The sequence below is a fragment of the Uranotaenia lowii genome, chromosome 2, assembly GCF_029784155.1.
Source record: "Uranotaenia lowii strain MFRU-FL chromosome 2, ASM2978415v1, whole genome shotgun sequence".
Classification (NCBI taxonomy): domain Eukaryota; kingdom Metazoa; phylum Arthropoda; class Insecta; order Diptera; family Culicidae; genus Uranotaenia; species Uranotaenia lowii.
The window spans coordinates 107,723,667-107,730,857 of NC_073692.1; positions in this window are offsets into that span (position 1 = coordinate 107,723,667).

Sequence of the window (7,191 nt, forward strand, 5' to 3'; positions counted from 1 at the left end):
CGGCTCAGGAGACAACAGACTTGCCAACTGAGCTATATCGCAAGCCCAACACTGTTGGTGTAAACATATTTTTCGAGCAATCACCCATTTTTTTTTAAATATTTTTTTTTTATAATTCAGTTACCTGTCTGGGTAACATGAAACAAAATGCAAATCGAAGAATCACCTTGTAAATTTCATTTCCATGTGCTGGAATATGATTGTTTTGCATCATGCGTTTGTCAACATTGAAATTTCATCCATCCAAACATTTATTTTTATGATTTCAGCTGGTAGAATTTTTTGTAGCATTTTTTTCCCCTAAATGTATGCAGTATCCTTATGTTCAGAAAAAATGTAAAAAATAGTTACAACAGATCCGAAAATTACTGCAACTGGTGTTTTTATGCGTAATGATTTTTATGATATCATAAATTTATCAAAAACTTTAAATTTATTTTCGTAGGTGATGGAAAGAATAAGAGAAACATGAGGTATCATAGAACGAAAGAACATAAGCCGTAAATGTCATGAAATTTTCGAAAAAGGTTTTCGTTCTTTTATACCTCATGTTTCTCTAATTCTTTCCATCACCTACGAAAATGTGATTATTTTCAGGTACAAAGATGTACCAAGCGATTTCATAAATTTATATTCGTTTTCATTAGATTTTTCATTAAACATTAAGTTTGTTGCAAGTTACCCCTTTTTCTAAGTATAGAGAAAATCGCAAATCTGTTGAAAATTAAAATCAACTAAAGAAAACAATCATTTTTCTGACTACGTCAATTTGATGTCCCACTTACCTTAAAACATTTGATGCATAAAGGGTATGATTATCTGTGGACGTGGATTTTTTTGGAAGCCATAGAATTTGAAATGTGTTACATGTTGCCTCAGTTGACCGTATTTTTTATTTAAGCGTTTTTTATTGCTTATTTGATAGCTATTTTATTGTATCGTGAAAATAAAAAATCACAAAAAACTGCTTAACATGGTCAATGAGTTTATTGATTTATATAACCAGTGCCAAAACAGTTCATGAAATTATTAAAGCCATAGCAAGCAAAGAATGCCATTTTTGAACACTTTTCAATGGATTCAGATTTTTATTTTAAATTTTTAATTGGTTATAACTTTTTCATGAATTACTTAGCTTTTCCTCTTGTTAGCAAAAAATGAAGTTTAAGGATAGGAAAAACCAATAATATTAAAGACCAACTTCTTTTCAAGTGTATTTGAATTTTCTGGATGTATTTAAAGCTTAGTTCTTTTAGAAATGGGACACTTTCAATTGCTAATAGCTCGTTTACTAGTTATCGGATATTCAAAATTTTGACAGCATTTTGTTGCCTGTAAAAAGTACTATTCGACCTATTTTTTTTCAAAATTTAAAATTTACGCGTTTTGAGATATGTACGATGCAAGAGAAAAAGAAAAAAATAATTTTGCACAGTGTCCTTTAAAATTCGTCATTATCAAATTGTTAGCTAACAAAACCGTTGATTATTCAAAGAATTAGTGAGTTTTTGTTGTGGATAAGTATGCAAATACTGTCAATAATTTCCACAAAGTTCAAATCAAGTATTGGAGTGAAGCACATGATCGGCAACTACGGTTGAGGGTCATCAGGGAAGCCAAGTCTCATACCAGCATTTTTAATTTTCAATGAGCGAAAAACTAAGAGTAGATCGCTGAAATGTCCAAAACAATTTTCTCCGATAAGCTGAAGTGTTGCCTAGTGATGACTCATTGAAACCCAACCTCAAACAACCATTTTTTGCTAGTTCCAGAGCTCGTAAGCTGTAAAGCCGGTACCGAGGCTATGGGACAGATGATTTGTGATGAACGACTAAACTTAGGAAATACCCTATTTTAAACAAATTCTAGCGTTTGAATCCTATACCATGTCTGCTCGTTGCAAGATCCCGAGTATATTAAAGAATGTATTTGCTGGTTATTTTGTATAAAATTATAATGATTTGCCAAAATTCTGCTCCTGCGAAATAAAAAGACAAAAAAATTCAATACGAAACTTTGGTTTTCGCTGTTTTTAAAAGCCTAAAAAGAGAAATCTTGTATGTACCATCCGCAACCTACGATTTATACTAACCGATTTCACTTCAAGTTCAATCTTATGATGGTTTTACTTCGTTATTGTCAGATTTTGCCAAGAAAAATTTCATTGAAAACCTTCAAAAGTGTGGTCAAAAATAATCAAATTTGTTCATTTCGAAACAACTTTATCCACTAAAATGCTTTCAGTTTCTTTTAAAAGAGAAGTATTGGACCGAGAAGTATCAAAAACTGAAGAAGGAGGGTGAAGCCACCTAAAATATAGATTTGACGAAGTATAAGTTGGAAAAACTGATCAATACCATGACTGAAAAAAGTGTGCGCCGGCCAATGGGAGATACCAAGAATAAAATAGAAATTTCTCTAACAAAAAACGATAAATAATTTTTTTAAATTTTTTTCATGAAATCTCATAACATTACCTTCATTTTCTTCATAGAAAGTATTTCGATCAAACGAATGGATTTTGAGATACACGCATTCGTAACTGTCCCATTTCTAAAAGAACTAAGCTTTATATACAAATTTTATTTTCTCTAATACAAATTTCCATACAAAATTTAATCGCTTTGCGCTGATTCAGGGATCAACCAAATCATCTCAAATTTTACACTGACGATTGGTGGTGACCCAAAAGGCTTCGATAAATCATATTGGAGCACAAAGTCGATTTTTGCAGCGGTCTAATGGAAGAGAGATGGCTGAGATAGAAAACCATTTATCCATTGATTTAGCTTAAATTTGGACAAATAATAGGTCTCCTGTTTAAAGAATTTAGTCTCCTTAAACCTTAAAAACAAAAGTTTCTCGAAATTCAAATTTAGCCAAAAATAACAACAATACCAATTATACACAATAAGAAATATATTTTTAAATTTTTTTCGTACTAATGTTTATCACCCAAAATCTTAAAATAATAAATTTTACTGATAAAACAGATCGAAGTTTTCAGAACAACTCAGAATGAATGTTTCAAATCAATGCTATTTCCGGTAAGTCATTGAAAAATAATTCAAAATGAAGTTGCTTATTCTAAACTAGAAATTAGTTTGAAGATAAATTCTAAGCAGTGTATTTTCCATATTTGAAATCAAAGCTTCGGACATAAATTAATTAAATATAAATTAAATATATGTCAGATCAGGTTAAAATTAACCACGATTAAAAATTGTTAGAAAAATGATAATGATTGTATTATTTATCATCTTATTTTACATTTCTTTTCTTCAGTCCCAATTGAAGGATGGATTAAAAAAAATCAAAATGTGAATTCTCGATTAAGAAAAATAAATCAATTTTGAACTAAGAATAATTTAAAATATATATGATCATTGATTTTTATTTGATAATAAGAAGACAATATTTAATTTTATTTCACAAGTGTCGATGATCAAACTCACACATAAAACCTTTTTCTAAATTGAAATTCTTCCAGTTATTAAAAAAGGCTTAAAAAGTTTTAAAGTTCAAAATAATACCATTATACACGAAAAAAACAATATGTTCAATAACACTGGCAAATAATATTAACTGATAAAATCATAATAAAAAAAATCAAAGTTTTGTTGTAAAAATTGAAATCACAAAGATAATACAAATAAAGTTAACATTGCGCACTAAATTTAACTTCAAAGTTGCTACTTCGAATCATTTTTCGAATTTTTGATGTAAAATCATAATCGATTAAAATACATGGTAACATATAATGAAAATTAATACAACGTTTCTAAATTTTCAACCTAAGGTTTTGATGTTTAAAATTTCAAGCACTGAATATTTGTCACTTCCAATTGAAATATTTTATCCTGGAAAGGACAGAAGGTCGAAACTAAGTTTTTTCTGATTACAAATTTAGTTTCAAAGGCTTATTTTTGATGGCTTATGTGAGGATAGACTGAGTCGATTTGGTTCAATTTTGAATTTCTCAAACCCTGGGGTCTAAAAAGCTTCGCCTTGGTTCAAAACTCACCCATGATTTATTGTAGAATTTTTAAGTAACGTTTACATGAGTAAATTTGAACTTTTAGGTTTGTATGGGAAAATTGAATATTTTGTACTGCAAAATCAACATCGTTTTTGTTTCTTCTGTGGAACCAAGCCAGCTGACAGTTTTTGTGCCAATTTATAAAATTCCTAAGGAAAATTTTCCGCTGAACAACTTTGTCGAAGACCGTAACTTCGTATCTTATTATGAAAAAAGTTATTAGGTGTTGAATGGTGATATGTCTTTTCGCATTGATAAACAATAAACTTAATTGACATCCCTGCAGGGCCTCTAGCGAGGTATTGCATGACTACTTTTCTTGCAATACATCGCGAGGCTCCAGCAGTGGTGTCAATTGAATTTGTTGTTTATCAATGCGAAAAGACATACCTCTGTTAAAAAGCTAATAACTATTTTGCCTAATAAAATACGAAGTTACGGTCTACGGCAAAATTGTTCATCGGAAAATTTCCCTTAAGAATTTTATAAATTGGCACAAAAACTGTCAGATGGCTCGATTCCACAGAAGAAAAAAAACGATGTTGATTTTTCAGTACAAAATATTCACTTTTCCCACACAAACCCAAAAGTTCAAATTTACTCATGTAAACGGTACTTAAAAATTCTACAAAAAATCATGAATGAGTTTTGGACCAAGACGAAGCTTTTTAGACCCCAGGGTTTGAGCAATTCAAAAATGACCCCAAATCGACTCAGTCTAATGTGAGGATTATGTTTTCAGAACACAAAAATTCAGAATTATAAAAAACAAACCAAATATTTCATGAAATTTGAAAAGTTTGACTTGAAAATTTAATTTTTTTTTAAATTTAAACAAAATATGAAAATGAAATAGATAAGTTTTTTACATTTTATATGGATTTTTTTTTTTCGTCAAACCATTTTGAAAACTTATCAATAAAATTTTATTGTTAACTCAAGGGAAATGCATTTTGGTGCCTAAGATTGAATGATTGATTTGGAAAAGTTAAGCGTTCTGAACTCCAATTTTTTTATCAAATTTTGTCTATTACATTGCGTTCTGAGATTATAAACTTTAAAATGTATCAGTCTTATGTGATATCAATAATTGATAACTGATGAAATAACAAATCTACGTTAAAGAAAATCTGATTCTGAATTTGTTTATTATTTATTTAATTCAATTAAGGAACAATTTTTTAAAAATGATAATGTATGATCTTAAAAAGTTAGATTCTACATTTATTTTTAAATTTAAAAAGGATATCTTAACAATTATTTCTGACATTACTGAATTAAGTTTTCGATAAAATTTAAATCATTTAACAAAATTTGTTCAAATTGCAAAGCTATTCATTTTTGCTTTCAAAATATCTCAAATTCAATTATTTTAAAACGTCATTAAAAATGGGGAAAAGTAGTAGAGAGTGGGGTAACGTGGGCCACTCTGAATTTCTCAGATATATGTTGAGAACCCAGTATCCAGAAGGTGGTGAAGGCTGGCCGGATACGCTGGGCGGGACATGTTGCGAGAATGCCGGATGACTGTCCTGCAAAACAGGTGTTCGCCACGAATCCGGTAGGAACAAGACGAGCAGGGGCGCAACGAGCAAGGTGGTTAGACTAAGTGGAGCGTGATCTGGCGAACGTGGGGTGCCCGAGAAATTGGAGAACGGTTGCCAAGGACCGAGTGAATTTTAGGAATTATGTTCGTCAAGTTATGTCGTAAGACGGAATACTATGTAAATAAAATAAAAATATGTTGAGAAAAAATATAAATTAAACGGTCATCGTCGTCGCTTTGCGCAAGCATATTTCTCTATATGTTGTTGACTCAAATTCGCATCATATGCTTCTTCTATTTATCAAGCTTCGAAAAGTTAAAAAACATTACTTACATAATTAAACAAGCACCCGCTAGTTGCATCGATGAGGAACCTAAAGTTCATAACAAAAATATGCTCATACGCTTTTGTTATTTGTTTATTTGTTTATTTGTTTATTATCTTGATATCATCTGACAAAGTTGGGTGTCTGAATGAATAAAACTTAAATCTAGGTTTACGTCTAGGTTTACGTCTAGTTATGTTCTTTAACGTGGAAAAGGAACTTTTGATGAAACATCAATAAGTCACTCAAACGCAACCAATTTGCAAATCATAGCTTGAGGGGGAATCGTGGGCCACACATCATGGTCCACCTATATATTTATGTGTTTATACACATTCAGAACTTAAAATATGTTTTTTCCTATCTGTAAAGTTTTCTTATGCCAAATGAAGAGTTATGAAAAATATGTTGTCCATCCTATAAGGAATTTTGCCAACTCTCTTTTTTATTTCATCATCTGAAATTGCTTTAAAATAACGAAATGAATTATGGAATTACAGTTTTCGATAAATTCATAGACTTTGCATGTAATTTGGTCATTTTGGACATTGTGGCCCACGATTCCTCAACATTTTTCTGTTACTTTAATTTGTCGGCCTTAGCGGTGAAAAGTGATGTCCTTTTTAGTAGGGACATCTAAAGCTTATGAAATTTTATAGATGGATAGAAGGTTAGATGAAAATGAAAGATGTTGAAAATGAGCGGGTAGAATTTATTTAGAAGCATATCATCACATATCAAATTTTTGTTCCTCACGGGCCTACTTCTATGAAGCAGTAGATACAGATAGAGTTGCATCTACCACCACACATTAGTAGGCCAAGCGCTAAGGCCGACAAATTAAAGTAACATACAAACATTACGGTGGTTAATCTCTTCATTAAAATCAACATTTTTCAAAATCCAAGAAATAATTCATTTTTTTAACAGTCAGAACTTGGGGAAAATAATTTAGTAAAAATTTAAAAAAATTTCCTAATGTTTCCTTAAAAATGTAGGAAATCAATCCATTTTTTTCATTTTATCTTTAAAATGAAGAAGCAATGGAATAAAGAAAAGAAGTGGCCCATGATTCCCCACTCTCCCATTAATAAAAAGAAAACCTTGAACTTAAAATAAAACGTGAAATCTTGGGGAAAGTTGAAAATTGATTCAAAACCTTATTTCAAAAGGTTATGGTTTTGTTTTGATGTTTTGTCAAAAAAAAATACAGAAATTTCTGAAATGATTTCAAATTTTTTCAAGAGTTATTTAAAAATCAAAAGCAGATAAAAAAAATG